At 43.0% G+C, this 21,300-nt stretch overlaps 1 long non-coding RNA gene across 1 annotated transcript; it reads right to left on the bottom strand.

The window, feature by feature from the left end:
• Nucleotides 1-1,662: 1,662 nt before the first annotated feature.
• Nucleotides 1,663-21,163, bottom strand: LOC143671226 (uncharacterized). Its single transcript, XR_013169508.1, has 3 exons — nt 20,578-21,163; nt 19,503-19,561; nt 1,663-12,518 (listed from the first exon to the last, which is right to left on the bottom strand). It is a non-coding gene; the product is annotated as an uncharacterized LOC143671226 (long non-coding RNA).
• Between the last annotated feature and the right edge of the window lie 137 nt (nt 21,164-21,300).

Below are 21,300 nucleotides of genomic sequence, written 5' to 3'. Positions count from 1 at the left end.
CAACAAAAATATGGAATAGATTAATCCAAGAACAGTTGGATGTACATTTATCCCCAATAACATAGCCCCAGATAGAGCTATCACCAAAGCTTTACAAGGTTTTACAGCCTTATCTGAGGAAAATTCAGGCATTGATAATCCCTTCATAGGATGGTCAGAAGGGATTGTCTAGGAAATGGAAAGGGGTGGCACTGTCCACACTAACTTCTTTAATCATCATAACTGGGGTACTCACAGCACATGGGTGCTGCATTATCCCATGTGCCCAAGGGATAGTTCAGAGACTCACTGAGAAAGCCTTAACCAAGCAAATACCTATTCAGTATGTGCAAAACACTCTGTAACCCCCTTAAAAAGGAAGATCCCTATGGTGAAAAGTGTGAAAAGGTGCTTATCAAGTTTGAAAAAAGACTAAAATGTGAAAACTAAAAGAGTTCACAAAGAAAGAGGGGGGATTTGTAAGAAAATTCAGTTTACCTTTCACAACAGATGGTACAAGAAGGGGCTGCAGGACAGCTCAAACCAGTCTTGCAGGCAGGGAAGGAGAGCACCTCTGATGTAAGCATAGAATTGGTGCCAAATAACGGCCAGGGTCATTGAAATACACGGCATAATCAAAAGCAGGAACTTTCTACCAGAAATTTGAATTAGTTAGATTATCCCAATAGGCTGTAACATCTGGAGTATCCAATCAGTGAGAAACGGGAGGGTCCTGTGGGTGAGGCTTAGGAGATAAATATCACTGCTTTCAGTTGCTCAGCATGCCAGCCACCATTTTTCGGCTAGGCTCTCATTCTTGCAAGAGCGTGAATAAATTCTTTTCTTCTCCACAATCAGGCGAGTGTTTATTCTCTTTCAGGTATGGCATTTTTTCTAACAGCAGTTTCTCAGGAAGCTAAGTATAGAATTGTCATATAATCCAGCAATTCCATTATTCAATATATATTTGGAGGAACTGAAGGCAGGGACATGAATGGACATTTGCACAGCAATGTTTGTAGTGGCATTATTCATGACTGCCAAGAGATGGAAACAGGCCAAGTGCCATCAATGGGCGAGTGGATAAAGAAATTGTGATATATACATATGATGGAACATTACACAGTGGTAAGACAGAATAAAGTCATGAAGCATACAACAATGATGAACACTGAAGACATGTTGAATATAATTAGTCAGAAACAAAAGGAAAAATACTGTATGGTCTCACTAATATGAACTAACATTAATGAGCGGTCTTTAAGAGCTAAAGTTGAAAACACAGTATACTGGTTTGTAACTGTTGTGTACCCCAGAAAAGCTATGTTCTTTAATCTTTAATCTTCATTCAATATTATTGGGTGGTATCTTTTGATTAAGTTGTTCCATGGAGACATGACCCACCCAACTGTGGGTGAAACCTGTTAGGTGGTTTCCATGGTGATGTCTCCACCCATTCAAGGTGGGCACTTATTGGAGCCCTTTAAGAGGGAATACTTTTGGAGAAAGCTTCAAAGCAGACAGAGCCCACACAGCCAGAGACCTTCAGAGGTATAGAAGGAAAATGCCCCTGGGGAAGCCAGGAGAAAAAGTTAGCAGACTTCCCCACATGCCTTCCCAGCTGACAGAGGCAATCAGAAGCCAAAGACTGCAGCAGATGCCACTCGTGTGCTTTCCTAGCTGACAGAATTATTCTAGACAGTATCAGCCTTTCGTGGGTGAAGGAACCTCTTCATGGTGTCTTGATTTAGATATATTCACAGCCTTAGAACTGTAAACTTGTAATGCAATAAATTCCCTCTTTAAAAGCTGTTCCATTTCTGCTATATTGCATTCTGGCAGCTTTAGCAAACCAATATACAGATTATCAGGAGACAGAGGCTAGATATTGAGCATTTGATGCTGAAGGAGTACAGAATGTTCAACAGGACTGATTATAAAGATCCAGAAATGGATAGCACAATACTATCTGTTGGTAACACAATAATATAAGTTCACTGAATGAAGCAGAGTATGAATGTGATTAAGAGAGAAGGGTGGGGGCATGTATGAGACCAGAAGGAAAGATAGAAGATAAAGACCAGGACCGTATAACTTAGTGAAACCTAGAGTGGACAATGATGGTGATTAAATGTACACATATAAAAATGTTTTTACATGAGACAAAACAAATATCAACAACGCAAGGTGCTTAAAATAGGATGGTATATGGAAAAAATATAATCAATGCATACTAGAGCCTATAGTTAACAGTAACATTGTAATATGCTTCCATTAAATGTAACAGAGGCAATATACCAAAGCTAAATGTCAGTAAGAAGGGGATATAAGGGAGTGGTATGGGATTTCTTGTGTTGGTGTTGTTTCTTTTTATTTTTTATTTTTATATTATTTTCTTATTTTTAATATCTTATTCTTTTTCATTCTTCCTCTTCCTCTTTCTTTGTGGAAGATATGTAAAGGTCCTCATATAGATTGTGGTGCTGAATGAATAACTGTGATTATACTATGAACCACTGATTGTTTACTTAGGATGGATGGTATGATATGTGAATAAAACTTTAAAAATAGAAAGACAAAAGAAGAAAATGTGAAGAGAGGGATGTACTCTTCCCTATTCACTGTTGGTAGGGAAGTAAAATGGTGCAGTCCCTCCGGAGGGCAGTGTGGTGGTTCCACAGGAGACTAAAGTATAGAATTGCTATACGATCCTACAACCCTGTCATCAAGTATCTGGAAGAACTGAAAGCACAGACATTATGGACATTTGCACACTGGTGTTTATGGTGACAGTATTCACGTTTACAGTGACTGGAGGTGGCCTAAAGGTACAGCCACTGATGAATGGAATGGCAAATTGTGCGGTATACATACAATGGAATATTGAGTGGCTGCAAGAAGTAATGAAACAATGAGGCATGCAACTAGATGAATGGACCTTGAGGACAGTATGTTGAGTTAGTGCCAGAAATGAAAAGCCAAATACTATAATGCCTCACTAATATGGACTAACTATAATGTGCAAACTCTGAGAATTGAATCAGAGAGCACAGGTTTTCAGGGGAAGGCTTACTGTAAAGGTTCCTACATTGTAAGCTCTCATAGCAGGCACATCTATTCTTGAGTTGTAATGGTTCTTTCTAAAATCTGAGATGCTGAGGTCATTGTGTATGAACTGGTCAGGCCTGGAATTTTGGGTATCTGTGTGACAACAGAGACTCAAAGTTAGAGTTCTGTAGCTCTGAAAGTCAGTATTCCCCCATACAGCAACTGTTTAAAAAAGCTGAAAAGGAGATCTGACTTCAATTAGAGATTTGAATGAATGAAGCAGATCTGGTTAGGACTAAGGCAAATCAGACTAAAGATTAAAGGATGATATTGACAGTGTTTTAAAACTTCAACTTCAATGTGAGACCAAAGGGAGAAATGTTTATTTGGTGCAAAATTTATATTTTCTGTAGCATACAAATTTATCTTGTATGATCAGTTATTTCAAATACCATAATTACATGGAAACTTGTAGAGAGAGTGAGATCTTCTTGGTTTGTATAAGTTAGTGTGATGCCCCAATACATCCCGGAGTAATCTGGGCAGTGAATAAAAAAGTATTTGCATAACAGGATACTCACATGGAAAAAAAATGAAAAGTGACCCTGCCATAGAGCATACAAAAAAAAGAAAAAAGTATTTGCAAAGCCCTCTTGAGGAACTGGGGAAAAATGTAGAAATATTAAATTTCCTCACCTGGGGAGTTTCTGATATTCTCACAAGCATTGGGGACAACTAATTTAATAGGCCTATCCCTTGCTCTAGGGGCTTGCCTTTATGAAACTTATGCCTGCAAAGGAGAAGCTATGACTACTTATAATTATGCCTAAAAGTCACCCCCAGAGAACCTCTTTTGTTGCTCAGATGTGGTCTCTCTCTCAAAGCCAACTCTGCAGGTGAACTCATTGCCCTTCCCCACTATGTGGGACATGACTCCCAGGGGTGTAAATCTCCCTGGCAATGTGGGACATGACTCCTGGGAATGAGCCTAAACTCGGCATTGTGGGATTGAGAAAGCCTTCTTGACCAAAAGGGGGAAGACAGATGAAACAAAATAAAGTTTCATTGCCTGAGAGATTTCAAATAGAATTGAGAGGTCATTCTGAAGGTTATTCTTACGCAATACAAAGATATTCCCTTTTAGTTTCAAGTACATTATAACAACTAGAAGGAAATAGCTGAAACTGTTAAAATGTAATCCAGTAGCCTTGATTCTTGAAGACTATTGTATAACTATATAGTTTTTACACTGTGACAGTATTATCTGAAAACCTTCTGGCTGACATTCCCTTCATCTACTGTATGGACAGATGAGTAAAAAAATAAGGACAAAATAAATAAATAATAGCAGGGATAAGGAATATGGGATGTTTTGGGTGCTCTTTTTAATTTTAATTTTTATTCTTATATGTATTTTTTGGAATAATGAAAATGTTAGAAAATTAATTGTGGTGATGAAAGTACAACTATACAATGATTCTGTGAACCACTGATTGTACACTTTTGATGATTATATGGTATGTGAATATATCTCAATAAAATTACATTAAAAACAAGACAAGTATGTCTACTGTCACCACTGTTATTCATCATTGTGTTGGAAGTTCTTGCCAGAATAATCAAGAAAAAGAAATAGAAGTCATCCAAATTTTATAAAAGAAGAAGTAAAACTTTCCCTATTCATAGACAACATAATCCTATATACAGAAAATCCTGAACTACAGCAAAGCTCCTAGAACCAACAAATGAATTCAAAAGTGGTAGGGTACAACACCAATAGTCAAAAAAATCAGTAGTGCTTATATACACAAGCAACGAACAATCAGAAGAAGAAATCAAGAAAAAAATTCCATTCACAATAGCAATTAAAATAATCAAACATCAGGCAGTGGAATGGTGGCTCAGTGGCAGATTTCTTGCCTGCCATGCCAGAGACCTGGGTTCATTTCTTGGAGCCCGCTCATGCAAAAAAAAAAAATAATATGGATGGTGCCCTTAATCTTGAGACTTACTCTTGTGAAGCTTATGTAGGTAGTGGAGAAGTTCAGACTACCCGTAGGTATGCCTAAGAGTTACTTCTGGAGGACCTCTGTTGTTGCTCAGATGTGGCCTCACTCTCTCTAAGCCCACCTCTACAAGCCTCCCCCTCTACCTGGGACATGACATCCAGGGGTGAAAGTCTCCCTGGCGACATGGGAGATGACTGCCCCGGATGAATCCTGACCTGGCACCATGGTATCAGCAATTCCATCATGACCAAAAGGAGGGAAAAGAAGTGTAATTAATAAAGTATCAGTGGCAGAGAGAGTTCAAACAGAGTCGAGAGGCTACTCTGGAGGTCGCTCTTACACAAGCTTCAGGTAGACCTTGCTACCTATCATAACCTACCAAACCCCAATCAGGACCATTCCAGCCAATCCTAAAGAACACCTAGAGCAATATATAAGATTCTACAAAGGTTCCATGCACTAGGGTAACTTTCTAGAGACCTACAATCTCCTGAAGGGTCTCTGGACCAGATAAGTCCCAAAACCTAAACAGCCCAGCCACTCTGGAACATCCAGAGAGTTCCAGCTCCCTACCCCATATTAGTGACAGACCCTTCCAACATTAAAAAGTTAGAATGGCCATAGCCCAAACACCCTAAAGAGAGATGTGGAAATATCAAAGGTGATGGTGGAGTTATACACAGAAGATAGGATTTACAAATGAATATGAATGCTGAATCATTAAATTCTTATCTTTTATAGTCTCCAGTATCTTAAAGCAGTTAGAAGTAAAAACCTAAAATTGTGGAATTGTAACCCATGTCAAACTCTGAAATGTGTTCTACAACCAGTTGTGGTGCTGTGCTTTGAAATTTCTTGCTTTTTGTAAATATGTTATTTTTCACACAAAAGAAAGAAAAAAGGCAATTGTGGTGATAAAAAAAAATATTTAAGCCTTCTAGCCTCCTATATTCTGGAGCAGCTAGAAGGAAAATTACGAGAGGATCGTATAGGAGCCCATGACAAACTCTGGGATCTATCTGCCCTGTAACTACTTGTTGAAGAGTGCTTTGAAAACTAATGCTTTTTTATTTCGTTGCTTTGCATATATGTTACATTATACAATAAAAAAGTTTTTAAAAAATTATATGGAAGGGTACATAAAGCGATCTTGAAAAAGAATGAAATTGGACTCACACCTCCTGATCTTAAAACTAATTATAAAGCCACAATAATCAAAACAGCATGGTACAGTCCCAAAGACAGACATATAGACAAATGAAATAGAATTGAGAGCTCAGAAATTAACCCACACATTTATGGCCAACTGATTTTTGACAAGGGGGCAAAGACCATTCAATTGGGAAAGAATAGTCTCTTCAGCAACAGTGCTGCGAAAACTGGATCTCCATATGCAAAAAAAAAACAAAAGGAGGACCCTTACTTTATACATTATACAAAACTTATTCAGCCATAAAAAGGAATGAAGTCCTGATACATGCAACAACATGAATGAACCCTGAGAACACCATATAGAGTGAAATAATCCATTCACAAAAGAACAAATACTGTTTGATTTCACTGAATTGAAATAATTAGAATAAGCAAACTCAGTCAGAATCTAGAATTTGGGTTACAAGGGAATGAACTGCTGATAGGGAATGGGAAGGTAAGGCTTAAAATATACAGGGTTTGCAATGGTTAGGTTTATGTGTCAACTTGGCTAGGTAATGGTGCCCAGTTGTTTGATCAAGCAAGCACTGGCCTCACCACTACTGTAAGGACATTTTGTGGACTTAAATCTTCAGTAAGTTGATTGCATCCATGACTGATTATATCTATAATCAACTAAGGAAAAGTGTCTTCAGCAATGAGAGACATTAAATCCAATCATTTGAAGGTGTTAAAAGGAGAAATGATAACTTCAGCAATCAGAAGAGAGAATTTTCATCTCTACTTCAGGCAGCCAGCTCCTCCTTGGGAATTCACTGAAAACGTTCATCAGAGTTGCCAGCTTACAACTGCCCTACAGAATTTGGACTTATGCATCCCCACAGTTGAATGAGATATCATATTCTTAAAAAATCTCATATTTACAGATATCTCCTGTTGGTTCTGTTTACCTAGAGAATTCGGACTAATACAGCTTTGGTACTGGGACTGGTTCTTGAGAAACAGAATGTTAAAAATGGGTTTTTATAATTGGTTTTCTACTCTGATTAGGTTCAAAGGCATAGTGACCCTATTTCCAATAATCAAGATGGCACTGACAGTGCGGTGTGAGTTGTAAATAGAGATATGCAAAATATCAACATTTGATTATCCTAAACATGTGCTTATATGAGGCAAGGCTCGGGGTGAGACTGTTTTGAACATCTTAAACAAGTTCTGTGGAGTTAAAAGGAATAACGATGTTGGCTGGTTGCTACTAGATATGCTGGATACAGTTATAAAAGAACTGGATGAGCTGAGGCTTCAGATTTGCAACTTAAGCATCATACGAAAAACGTAAATTTCTATGTGTGCCCTGAGAGAAAATCGTACTTCCTCTGGCTGCAGACTTGAGATCTCTGAAAACCAGACCCAGAGTCTCACTGTGCGAGTAGCAGATTTACAATGTAAACTAAATTCTCAACCTTACAAGGTGTTGGCTTTTAAAGTGAGGGCATTGATTGGAAAGGAATGGGATCCTGCAAATTGGGATGGGGACATATGGGTTAATAATGATGCCAATGGGGACAATGAAACCCTAGATTCTGCTGAGTCTCTGTTAATTAATCCTGTAATAGTCTTCCCTGAGGAAACAGCCACCGTACTTACAGCCTGCCCTGAGGAACAGCCACCCAAACTCCAGCATGCCCTGAAGAGTCTGCCATCCAAACTTCACCTGAAGAGATTAACCCTTTAGTGCCTGTTAAACCTGTAACCACTTCCCCTGGTAAAACACTCCTCATTCTTCTGTCTGGAGAGATTAAACCTCTTTTACCAGATTAAACTGCAATGGAACGCCCTGAGGTAATTGACTTGAAAAACACTCCCCATTCTTTTCATGACCCACACCCAATACCTCTCTCTTCTTGCAGACCATAGCTAAAGTCCCAACAGGTCCTGAAAGGCAAGGTACAATGGGTGACCCATGAGGCAATGTGCTACACCCCAAAAGAATTGCATGTGTTTTCCAATTTATATAGGCAGAAATCAGGGGAATATGTGTGGGAATGGATATTAAGGGTGTGGGATAATAGTGGAAGGAAGATAAAGTTTGATCAAGCTGAATTTATTGATATGGGTCCACTAAGCACAGATTCTGCATTCAGTGTTGTAGCTCAAGGGGTTAGAAAGGGCATAACAGTTTGTTTGGATGGCTGGTTGAAACGTGGAACAAAAGGTGGCCAACATTACCTGAGGGTGAAATGCCAGAACTGCCCTGGTATAACGTAGATGAGGGCATCCAGAGGCTTAGAGAGATGAGAATGTTAGAGTGGATTTATCATGGAAGACCTGCTCACAAACCCCAGGAATGTACAGAGGACGCATCTTTCACCAGAACCTTAAGAAATAAATTCGTGGGACTGGCTCCATCATCCATGAATAGCTCTGCAGTTGCCATTCTCTGTAGGTCAGATATTACTGTAGGAACTGCCATCACTGAGATGGAATCTTTAAACACAATGGAAATGACTGGATACCAAGTTGGCAGAACCAACTGGTAGCACTTCATTGCTGAAGAGAAGGTAGGCATGGCTACCATGAACATAATGGACAGCATAATGGATGGCAGATTCAAAAGATCAATCAAAATATTCTGACTTCCACAGGCCTATGACATTGGCTAGTAGATCATGGGGTACCTAGAAATAGATGGGAAGTCTAAATTCTTGCCGATCTGTGTGCTGGTTTGAAAGTATTATGTACCCTAAAAAAAAAAAAAAAACAGGTTTTAATCCTGATCCAATTTTGTGGAGGCAGTCATTTCTTTCTTCTTTTTTTGCATGAGTAGGCACTGGGAATTGAACCTAGGTCTCCAGCATGGCAGGTGAGAACTCTGCCTGCTGAGCTACCATGGCCTGCCTGGCAGCCATTTCTTTTAATCTTGATTCAATACTGTAGGTTGGAATCTTTTGATTAAAGCATCTCCACCGAGATATGACACACCTAATTGTGAGTGTGACTGATGGAGATGTGACTCCACCCATTCCAGGCAGATCTTGATTAATTTATTGGAATCCTTTAAAAGAGGGAACATTTTGAGAGTCAGAAATGACAGAAAAGACAGAATCCTCAGAGCTGGAAGAAACTTCACAGCAGGTCTGACACAGTTGTGGACACATGGAGAACAGAGACACAGATGTTTAGAGATGCTTGGAGCCCAGCAGACGTTGCCATGTTAAGCAAGCCAGAACCTGCAGAGAGCCAAAGGAAGCCAAGAGATGAAAGCCCGCCCCAGAGAAGCAAAGTAAGAAACCCCAACAGGAACAGAGGCTGTTCTAGTTTGCTAGCTGCCGGAATGCAATATACCAGAAACGGAATGGCTTTTAAAAGGGGAATTTAATGAGTTGCTAGTTTACAGTTCTAAGGCCGAGAAAATGTCCCAATTAAAATAAGTCTATAGAAATGTCCAATCAAAGGCATTCAGGGAAAGATACCTTAGTTCAAGAAGGCCGATGAAGTTCAGGGTTTCTCTCTCAAGTGAGAAGGCACATGGCGAACACAGTCAGGGCTTCTCTCTCGGCTGGAAGGGCACATGGCGAATATGGCGTCATCTGCTAGCTTTCTCTCTTGGCTTCCGGTTTCATGAAGCTCTCCAGGAGGCGTTTTCCTTCTTCATCTCCAAAGGTCACTGGCTGTTGTACTCTCTGCTTCGTGGTGCTGCAGCATTCTCTGCTCTCTCTGAATCTCTCATTCTCCAAAATATTTCCTCTTTTATAGGACTCCAGTAAACCAATCAAGACCCACTCAAATGGGTGGAGACATGTCATCCCCTAATCCAGTTTAACAACCATTCTTGACTAAATCACATCATCCAGGGAGATGATCTCATTACAGTTTCAAACATACAGTTTTGAATAGAGATTATTCTACCGTTATGAAATGGGATTTACATTAAAACATGGCTTTTCTTAGGGGGCATGCTTCCTTTCAAACCAGCACAGAGGCTGATAGCAATGGAGCCCAGGAGATGGGACCAGCAGAGGCCAGCTACGTGACTTCCTAGCTGACAAAGGTGTTCCTGACCCATTGGATTTTGAGTGAAGGTAACCTCTTGTTGGTGCCTTAATTTGGACACTTTCACTTCCTTAGAACTGTAAACTTGTAACTTATTAAATTCCCCTTTTGTAAAAGCCATTCCAGTTCTGGTATATCACATTCCGGCAGCTTGCAAACTAACACAATCTGTATAAGCAGAAGTGTTCTAGGTCAAGTGAAAAAAAAAATCTAACTTGAATTACAAAAACAGAGAATCAAGTCCTTTAATCAATTCCCAGACTAGAGATGCTTTACACACCCAGAGCCCTTGGGGAAGGACCTCGCTACTCTGCCAAAACTTTACAATTAACCTTCTTCCCAGCCTTCCCCCAAGGAGACCTATAGCCTTTTACAAGGGTGACTGTGCACTGGGAAAAAGGAAGTGATCAGATATTTTGGGGATTTTTAGACACTGGCTCAGAAGTGACATTACTTCCAGGAAGACCCAAGACGTCACTCTGGTCCACTAGTCAGAGTAGAGGCTTTTGGAAATCAGATGATTGATGGCGTTTTAGCTCAAGTCTGTCTCACATTGGGTCTAGTGGGTCCCCAGATATATTCTGTGGTTATTTCCACAGTTCTGGAAAGCATAATTGGAATATACATTCTCAGCAACTGGAAGAATCCCCACACTGGTTACCTGAATTGTGGAGCGAGGGCTATTATGGTAGGAAAGGCCAAGTGGAAGCCACTAGAGCTGCTCCTACCTACCTAGCAAAATAGTAAATCAGAAGCAATATTGGATTCCTGGAGGGATTACAGAGATTACTGCCACCATCAAGGATTTGAAGGATGCAGTGGTGGTGATTCCCACCACATCCCCGTTCAACTCTCCTATTTGGCCTGTGCAGAAAACAAATGGGTCTTGGAGGAATGTAATGGGTTATCATAAACTTAACCAGGCGATGACTCCAATTGAAACTGCTGTTCCAGATGTGGTATCATTGCTTGATCAAATCAACACATCCCCTGGTACCTGCTATGCAGCTATTGATCTGGCAAATGCTTTTTTCTCAATTGCTATTAGTAAGGACCACCAGAAACAGTTTGCTTTCAGCTGACAAAGCCAGCAGTATACCTTAATAGTCCTTCCTCAGGGGTATATCAACTCTTCAGCCCTATGTCATAATCTTATGTACAGGGACCTTGATTGTTTCTCCCGCCCAGAAAACATAACACTGGCTCATAATATTGATAATATCATGTCGATTGGACTTAGTGAGCAAGAAGCAGAAACTATGGGAGAATTATTGGTAAGGCATTTGTGTGTCAGGGGATGGGAGAAAAATTCAACAAAAAGAGAGGGACCTTATACGTTAGTGAAATTTCCAGGTGTCCAATGATGTGGAGCATGTCAAGATATCCCTTCTAAGCTGAAGGATAAGTTGCTGCATCTGGCCCCTCCTATGAGCAAAAAGAGGCATAATGCCTAGTTGGTCTCTGCATTTTGGAGACAACCCATTTCTCATTTGGGTGTGCTACTCTGGCCCATTACTGAATGACCAGAAAAGCTGTTAGTTTCGAGTGGGGACCTGAACAAGAGGAAGCTTTATGACAAGTCCAGGCTGCTGTACAAGCTGTTCTGCCACTTGAGCAATATGATCCAGGAGATCCAATGGTGCTGGAAGTATCAGTGGCAAATACAGATGCTGTCTGGAGCCTTTGGCAAGCCCCTGTAGGAGAATCACAATCCAGGCTCTTAGAATTTTGGAGTAAAGCTTTGCTATTCTCTGAAGACAACTACTCCCCTTCTGAGAAATAGCTTTTGGCCTGATACTGGACCTTAGTAGAGAATGAATGGTTAACCATGGGTCAACAAGTTACCATAAGACCTGGGTTGCCTATCATGAGCTGAGTGTCGTCTGACCTGCCAAGCCAAATAGTTACAGCAATGAGGACTGATTGTATTAATATTTCCTCCCTGCTTTGTTATGAGCATGTTTGTGTTTATACATAAAGCAAATATCTTTGTTTTCTTCTCTATCTTAACCTTTTACCATATAAGTTGTATTGTTCATGTCATAGTATTTAAATTATAGACTATCAAGTTTAAGAGTGAATATTCTCCCAAGAGACAACTTGTCTAGCATGAAATTGTGTGTAATAAAAGGAAAGTAGGCTGTAGGAGTTCCCAGGGGACCTACAGTCCAAGATAGCATGTAAGCCTCACCTGTGCAGGGGGAGGAGGTGCTGATGATGGAAAGAAGCAGCTCCTAGTAGGCCAGCAGCTGGGTGCAACCGTCTCAATAGAAACAGCTGAAGAAAGAGAAAAAGAGCAACAGTCTTCCAGGACCTTGCTTCTCACATTCATTTTGAAAAGAAATCATGGATTTCTCAGTTTTTGGTATGTGAGAACTGTGAGAGCTAAACAATTAAAAGCATCACTTGTATCATTAAAAAAAAAGAGAGAGTAATATTACCCAAGGACTTTCACCCTATTATGGAGAGAATTAGTGTATTTCTGGGTATACACAGAACAGTAGAGTATCATCAGGCAAAAAATACGGGTGTTACTATTTTTTATTTATTTAGAGATTAAGTATGATTTAAGGTGATATGTGTAGCGGCCAAGTTGACAAGGGGTGGACTGTGATGGTTGGATTTATGTGTCAACTTGGCCAGGGAATGGTGCCCAGTTGTCTGGTCAAGCAAGCAGCTTTTGTACCAGGGTTGGGGAAGGAGAGGTCTGGATGGGAAGGAGGACTGGGAAAAGAGATTCTTATGCTTTATAAACAGTGTCCAGGGAAGCCTCACTCACAGGCCCTCCAGATGTACCTGTGGCAAACTGAATATTTGGGGGAAGTGACAGGAACACAGGGCACAATGCATTCACTGTATGGCCTACATCAGCACCCCCTTGGTGCTGGGCTCCCATGGCCCCAGCCCTGCCACCCCTTGCCAGAAGTTGTCTCTCCCTCCTTAGAGCTTCCAGAACCTTTGAGTTTACCTTTCTTAAGGCCCCTGAAACTTTCATTCTTGGAGGAGGGAAAGGCCATGGCCCATTCCCTGTGTGTCCCCACAGGCCTGACACTGTAGAATCCTATCGACAATACCTCAGAACACATATCTACCTGACTGCTCTCTTCTCCAACTTAGCATAAAAAGAATATCTCCATGTTTTGATTCAGCCTGACATTCAAACCACCCTTCCTTTCTCAGTTGTGCACAGGCCATCTCTGCCCTCATGGGGCTTCTAAATGTAGGACCAGGGCAAAACTGCAAAGAGCACTCTGATCTTCTGTCATTTTGGTCATTCCAGAAATTGGGTTCTTCTTACCCCCACCGAAATGGGCTCCCCATCTTAGCCATGACATTGCTAAACTGAAACAGACAAATATTGACAAGCAAAGACCTATGATCTGCCAAACAGCAACTGATCCTCTGGCTGTTCACAGAGGACTCCCAAAACAGAATGTAGAAGAATCTGGCTGTTTGGAGAGGACTCCCAAAACAGAATGTAGAAGAAAAAGTGTTCTCCATCATTAGGGCACTCAATTCAGCTTCAGATCAAAAGGGTAGAGAACATTCACATAGACGCTTTGTTTTGGGTACCCCATTAGCCTTTGTAACCTGTTCATTAACTCTCTCGTAATTAGACCTCCTAAGAGACCAAATTTCCTAGAACCAAAGTGCAGCTCATCCTAATTGAATGGATAATTCAATAGCTTCTTAGCCCAAAATTGTGTTCTTTACAAAATATTTTACAAATACTTCATATACCCAAAGTTGAGAGAGAAACAAGTCCTTGCAGTCTCTTTCACATCCCTCAACAGAAATATTCGTTCTGCACAAGTTTTCAATATATGATATAATCAGAGTACCAGTAAGCAAGGAACTCAGAATCAAAGGACATGAGGTAAGAGGCATTCAGTGTCAGACTCTTGCTGGTCAAAATGTTGTTCACAATCCAGCTGCCTCAGCATCACTTGGAATCTGGTGAGAAATGCAGAATCTCAGGCACCATCAGAACTTGAGTCAGAATCTGCATTTTGACAAGATCATCAAGGGATCTAAATGCACACTAAAGTTTGAGATTTCCAAACTGTGCTCTGTGGTGTGCTTTGTGGGCCTCTAAGAGGAATGGTCTAAGGGGAGGTTAGGAAGAGGAAATGGTATGGGGAACAGACCTTGCTTCAACTGAGCAGCCTGGCTTTGATCTGTTTGGCAGGCTGAACATTCAGCCAGATTTCTTTTGATGAAAGCATTCCATAGCCACGAAGGTTTGAAACCATGATTCTAGACCACCTAACTCACTTTCTAGATGGTACAACTGAGATTCTCCAAAGAGCATAAGGGACTTTACCAAGGTCTCATTACAGTCCCTTGGACACTGTTAGAAAGCTCTGAAAGTTACAAAGCTCAAGAACTAAGAAAAATCTTCACAGTCAGAATACTTTCCAAACTGCAAATATACAAGCAAAGATTAAAAACCTGAGCATTGGCAGGAGAGAACAAGATGTGAAATGGCATGTTCTGGCAACACCCTGTAAAGCAAGTAGTTTACAAGAAAAGAGAAGGAGCTACAAAGAAATGAGTAACTGCCAAGGCCACACAGGAGGAGGAAGAGCTGGGGTTCAAACCCAGAACTGTGGGACACCAAAGCTGCCCAGGCTCTGGACTTTGTCATTATACAATATCAAGGCCACACCCACCTGCCCAGCCCCTCTGTGTGGTTCTCTACACATCGGTTCCAGCATATGAGCAATACAGACACATATCCACTCAAATGAGCAAGTGGCTCCATCAACATGGACCCACTGAATGTAAACAATGGGCTCCCTGGCCAATGCCTGGTCTGACTCAGACAGGCCTTTAGCAAGGAAAATACAGAATGTGCTGCTATGTTTTCATGTAATAAGCATTAGGAATCAGGTATAGGACAATACTTGATATATTATTTAAATATGCCTTAGGACAATTATAAAGATCGACAAGACAGAAATTAAAGGAAGGAAAGGAGAAACAGTGTACCATGTATCAACATATTAGTCTTAGCACTTCACTTTTTACACATACCACTCCCAAATTAAAAAAAAAAAAAAAAAAGCAGCGCATGGAACTTTTCACCTTGGAAGCAGCTTGCAGATGATGCCTCTGACCGCAGACTTTTTTAGTTAAAAGTGAAGTGAGATGACTCGGCCAGCAGATGGCACAATAAGGAATCAGCCAACACCTTATTAGGGTAAAATGCTGTCCCTTTATAAACAAAATGGACCTCTTTTCTAACACTTTCTCCAAGCATTCTTTTGTGAACATTCTAGCTGAGTGATACAATGTGCCAAAGCCAGCCTCCCTTCATCCTCTTATTGTCACAACCCACCTTCCTCCTTTAAAAGCAGCATTTCCAGAGGCCCTGGACACCACAGCAGCTCAGGCCAACACGTGAGCTGGCCTGGGGAATCATGCACCACACCTTCCTCCTCCAGCAGTCATACTTCTCCACACGTGCAATTTAGGGAGCCAAATGGGGAAAATCAACTTTCTGATGGGGGCCTGGGGAGATATGGCTCCACCACTCTCTACCAGCCCACCCCACCCCACCCCACCTCAATCCTCAGAATCTAGAATCTTAACATCATCTTCCACTCTGCAAACAATTTCAAAATCAGGAACAAGAGTCGAAAACCATCACAAGTCAGGAAATGAAGTGGCCAACTACCCTTAGGGAAGATTTGCTACAGGGAAGACCTGCTCATGCTGATAAGACTACTACTGAGGCAAAGAGGAGCCGCATCTTATTCTACACACTGTCTGACCCTTCAGAGGACTGACTGACCAAATGCATAAATCAATAAATTCTTCTCAGGAAGAGAATCAACAGTTGCAGGCAATGAAATCCAAGTAAGGGCACTTGCCTGCTACACCCAGAATATAGCCCATGAACTCGCACTACATGCTAATCTGCACGAGTCAAATCTCTCAATTTCCCGAATGCATCTAACCCTTTCAGGGTGCCCTTCCCCAGTTTTCCACCAAAAAAAAAAAATCTATTTTACCTCCAAGACATAGCTCCGACGCCCCCGCCTGTTAAGACCTCCTTGGCCCCTTACCCAGGGTTAGCGGATCCTTCTTCATCAAACTTACCTAACCTCATTCTGTCTTGTTTTAGAATCCATGATTCAAACATCTGCCTACAAGAAACTCTCTATGAGCCCTGAGTAACATAGAAGTGAGCGTGCATCTTTGAGGAGCCTCTTACAGAACAGGCGCTTACAGATATTCAATCAATTAAAGTTGCTTTCATATGATACTTTTGTATTCAGAATTGCCCCTTCCCATTAAGATGTGCTTAAACACTGATGCCTGGTTAGCAAATACCCTGGAAACAAATCCCCTTCACAACCAAGGCAGTTGCCTAAGCACAAAATAGGTCAAAACCCCATGCAAAATGCAAGCTGCGAGGCGGAGCAGGAGTTCTGCCTTTCCTAAGCAACATAATTCCTCTGCGGACCAAGTCATTCAATTACCATGGATTAGATGGCCTACTGTGTGCCAGGCACTATAAGGGCCTGACTGCCCATGTCCACTACTGGCCCCTCTAATAGGTTACCCTTGCTCTGCAACTCCCTATTGGGCTGACAGAGAATTTGTCAGGTCTGCATCGTGGGCCGAAGGGAAACCTTGCACAACCCTGCTTCCTGCTTGTTCCTTTGGTGGCTTACTTCATCTCCAATAAGGTTTTAGCAGTCTTAACTCCCTCTTAGAGTCTGTTTTCTGGAACACCCAATATGAGACAGTTCATTTCAGAGTAGTCCAAGAAAGCAGGCAATAAGATGGAGTCTTAGTACAGGACCACTCACAGCCTGCCTGGCTAGTAATGAGGATCTCATCCTTGGGGGTAGGTGATATGCAGGCAACCTGGACACAAGGCAGTAGGCCAGGTATTAGTACTTTTACAGGTGGTGAGCTGCGATGGCCAGAGGAATTTCCTAGCAAGTGATAAGAGCCAGGAATCGAATGTAGTGACAACTCTAAGGACAGTGGGAATGGATCATAGTGACTAAGTTGCTTCAAGTCCCACAGGGGATAATAAGAAGCTGAGAGTGATTAAGAAACAACTAAAAACTAAGCAGGACCACCAGAGACTCTCCTTGATAGCTTACAAAGCCGCGCTCATCTCAGGCAGTGTTTGGAAAGCAGCAAAACCTATAGATCAAAGCCAGGATTTGATAAGACCAGCTGCACTTCAAAGATGGTTGAACACTCAACTAAGGCAGGTCTGTTATGCCAACATCAGAAGCCCAGTTGGGACAACAGGTGGAACCAGGACATCTGGACTCTCCAGACATCTCTGAAACTACTGAGCCTACAGCAAGGACCCATCCCTTCCCATTAAAAGCCAATACATGCCTCTCAACTCCATGGGACAAAAAAAATCATGCAAGTCTTTTCCCCACAGATAGCCCCTCTCAGGAGCTGCTCCCCCCTCATTTCCTGGCTGCCAAGTAGGGCAGTCAACCATCCCAGTTGGCTAGGGTCAAGGAGAATATATGAGTCCTAGGGTCAAGGAGAATGTATGAGTCCTACAGTCAAGGAAAATATTGGGTCCAAAATAGCCTTGCAAAGAGAGAAGAAAACAAGCCTCCAAGGAACAGGAGATATCTGCAACACAAACAACCAACATGGGGTTAATACTCAGACTTCATAAAGAGCTCCTATAACTTGATACAAAAAGTAAAAACTCAATAGAAATATGAGGTAGTTCATAGACAAGGAAACCAAATTGGCCAATAAATACAGGCCAGAAAAAAACATGTATTTGGGTCAAACCAGTCCCAGACCAGTGGGGCTCCAAAACACTTGGCAGAAGCAAACTGGAACCCTCTCCAGATGAGGGTACCTGCATGCTGGACCTCAGAATCAAAGAAGGAAAAGAGACTAGTGGGGAGAGGGTGTGGTGGCAAAAGTCTAGCAGGGAAGTTGTAGTTCGTGTCTCAATACCTAGTATAGATGGAAGGAAAGAGAAAGGGTGACAGGCTCAGGGGATGAGAGGAGTTGCATAGAGATCACACTGAGCATAAAGAAAAGGCTTGGGAGGAAGAACATTTGGGTTAGAGGTTAGGTGTGCAAAGCCAAAGATGGTGAATACACAGAGGTCTGGTGCTAGTGAGTTGCCAGGTACAGCTGTAGCCCAGGAGGTGGATGGACCTTGGCAAGGAGGGCCTTAGAGAGGAGGAGCAGAAACCGTAAAGGCAGATGCTCAGAAGGCACTTCAGGGTGGACAGTGAGCTCTCCAAGATGCTAACTGGGGATGAGAACAGGAAGAAGATTCTGAGCAAGTGCTGCGGCCTTAGAACAGGAGGCAATATCCTGGTGGTACACTGCCTGGGAAAAAAGTAGTCCCTGGAAAGAGCAAGCACTTCATAAAGGGAAAATGGGTTGAATTATGAGAATAGAATCATGTCTAGAGAAGAAAACAGAGCTTGAGGAACAGACTCACCCCTAACCCCACGAGTTACAGAAAGTTGTGGAAGTGTCAGTTCTGTGAGGGAGCATAGGAAATGAATCATGAGGAGTCCCCAGCTCAGAGTAGCTGGCTGACAGCAGCACCACTAAAGGGGCTCTAAAGCACCCACAGAAGGGACATCAAGTGGAAGATGGGAGTGAAAATGGTTTGGGGAGACAAAGACTGACGTGCTTAGAGATGACCAGAGAAGGAAGGGAGTGATGGCCCATTCCCACCAAGACTTTGCCAAGAAATGGGAACAGCAGGTGAAGACACTGTTACAAGAAGATAACTACCAGAAATGAGATTGTTTTAAGGTTTGATGCTGTCTTTAATTTTTAATGAAAATCAATATTGAGTTGTAATCTGGTCTCGTTCATCGGGATAGCCAAATACCTCACCCTGCCCCCTAAACACATGGTGAAGCTATTCTTTCTAGACCCATCCACTGTGGCGGCAAACTGGCCTCGCGAGATAGACAGCAGTGTGTAGCCACTGTATTTAGACTTCTTCCCCCTTATCAGTCCTCAGTTGGGTCCTTTGCTATTCTAGCTTATTCAGCAAAGTTCTATTTCTTCAAATAATAGGGTGCCAAAGGAACAGCCAACCATTCCACGGGATCCTCAGTTCATGATTCAAACCTCCTAAGAGGAAGTTCTGGGGTGCTCCCTAGAAGCAGGTAACCACTCCTGGGCCTAGAGCCCTGCACTGAGGAGTTGGACCCGAGGATCGTTAAGGTTCCTTGCAGCCCTGAGACCTGAAGTCCCATGAGAAAGGTACCCTCTCCACCTCACCTCATGTTCAGCATTCATGTTTCCTCAAGCTTCACCAAGCAGATAGTAGGTGCATTTCACTAGAAAAGAAGAGAAAGCAGTCCTTTATTGATTTAAAAAGCATTTACTAAGCACCCAGCTTCCAGAAATGAGTAAGACATAGTCCTTGCTTTCAAGGAACTCAGAGATTCTGCAGGCCACACTCTTGAGAAAACATTACAACCCTAATGAGAGGAGCCTAATGAAGGAATGCAGGTGGAAAGGTACAAAATGCTAGGAGATGGCAGGCCACGGTGGCTCTGTGGCAGAGTTCTCACCTGCCATGCCAGAGACCTGGATTCATCTCCCAGTGCCTGCTCAAGTAAAAAAAAAAAAAAGCATATAATGCTAGGAGAACTCAGAGGCATAGTGCCTCATGCTGTGGGGGTGGGGTAGAGAAGGTGAGTAAAAATTATACCTTGAAGGAGGAACAATTTGCCAGAAGAGGAGGCAGGCATTCTAGGTTGTGAGAATCACATGTGTGAAAACTGGGTGGCATGGTAGGACATTCTAGGCTCGGGGAATAAAGCCTACAGAGCACAGCATGAACTGGAGGAGTGTTAGGCAATAGGGAAGGAAAGAGAGCTGGGGTAGACTGTAAGGCCCTCCCAGGTTCCCCGAAGTTGTTTGAACTTCAACAGGAAAAGCCTTGGCAGGGATTTCAATTGGGAATTGATGGGGATGTTTTTACAATTTAGATGACCAACTGGAGGGAGGAAAGACAAGAGGCCACATACCTATGAGGCCTCTCCTGTAACAGCACAGGCACCAGGCAATGAGGCCTGAACTCAAGAAGTAGCACTGGGGACACAGGAAGGGATGCGTTTATTTTTATCCAGAACTTCAGAGGCAGGGCCATAGAACATGGTTATCAAGTAAGTGTGGAGAGTGAGGAGCCAGGGAAGGGAAGGGGGAGAACAAGGCATGGCAGCACTGAGTGGAAGGCTGAGATGCAGAAGAGGAGAAAAAGCAGGTTTGACAAGAAAAATGGGTTGCGTTTTTGACATGTCAAATCCAAGGAGTGGCAGGATATACAAAGAGTGGGGATTTTTCTCACTTGCCAAAAGGCCTTATAAAGACGGCATCTCAGGACCTCACTGGCAATCACAGGCAGAGTGGCTTGAGGAAACGCGAGCTGGAGGAGGTGCGGCGGGGTGAGAGGGGTGGAAGGGGGATGCTCAGCCCTGCGGGACCGGACCCAGCCTAGGAGTTCGAGGATCCCAGCAAGTTCCCGCCTCTCTTCCAGCCCCGGTGCCCTCCGGGAAAGACACTGGGGGTCGGGTTGGGTCGCTGAGGGTCCTGAAGTTGCCACTGTGACTCCTGCCCATGGATGAAGTGCGGCCGGACACCCACGTCGCAGGGCTCAGAGGGGCAACAACCAAGCCCACCCGCAGCGCGCGACTCCCAGCATCGGAAGCTCAGTCCCCGCCAGCTCCGCCCCCAGCCGCTCCTTCCCCAGTTCTTTCCCACGGCACCGCCCTGCTCCTCCCCCAGCTCCTCCCCCAGCCGCGCCTCTTCATGCCCCTTCCTCTTCCTCCCCCGGCTCTTTTTCTTCCTTCCCGTCCGCCCCTCCGCGGCCGCGGCCTGGAGCCCCTGGCTCAGCCGGTCTGCGGAACGTCAGAGCCCGGCCAGGAGACAGCATCTCCTAGCGAGCCTGAGCGTGGCGTACGTGCGTACGTGCGTGCCTCCTGCGTACTGCGAGACGGCGTAGTGCACGCGCATGTACGTACGTGCGTGTGTACGTGCTTACGTACGGCCCCGCGGAGAAGGGATGTCGGTG

This window comes from Tamandua tetradactyla, chromosome X, assembly GCF_023851605.1.
Source record: "Tamandua tetradactyla isolate mTamTet1 chromosome X, mTamTet1.pri, whole genome shotgun sequence".
NCBI lineage: Eukaryota > Metazoa > Chordata > Mammalia > Pilosa > Myrmecophagidae > Tamandua > Tamandua tetradactyla.
This window is presented reverse-complemented; position numbering and strand designations above follow the sequence as displayed.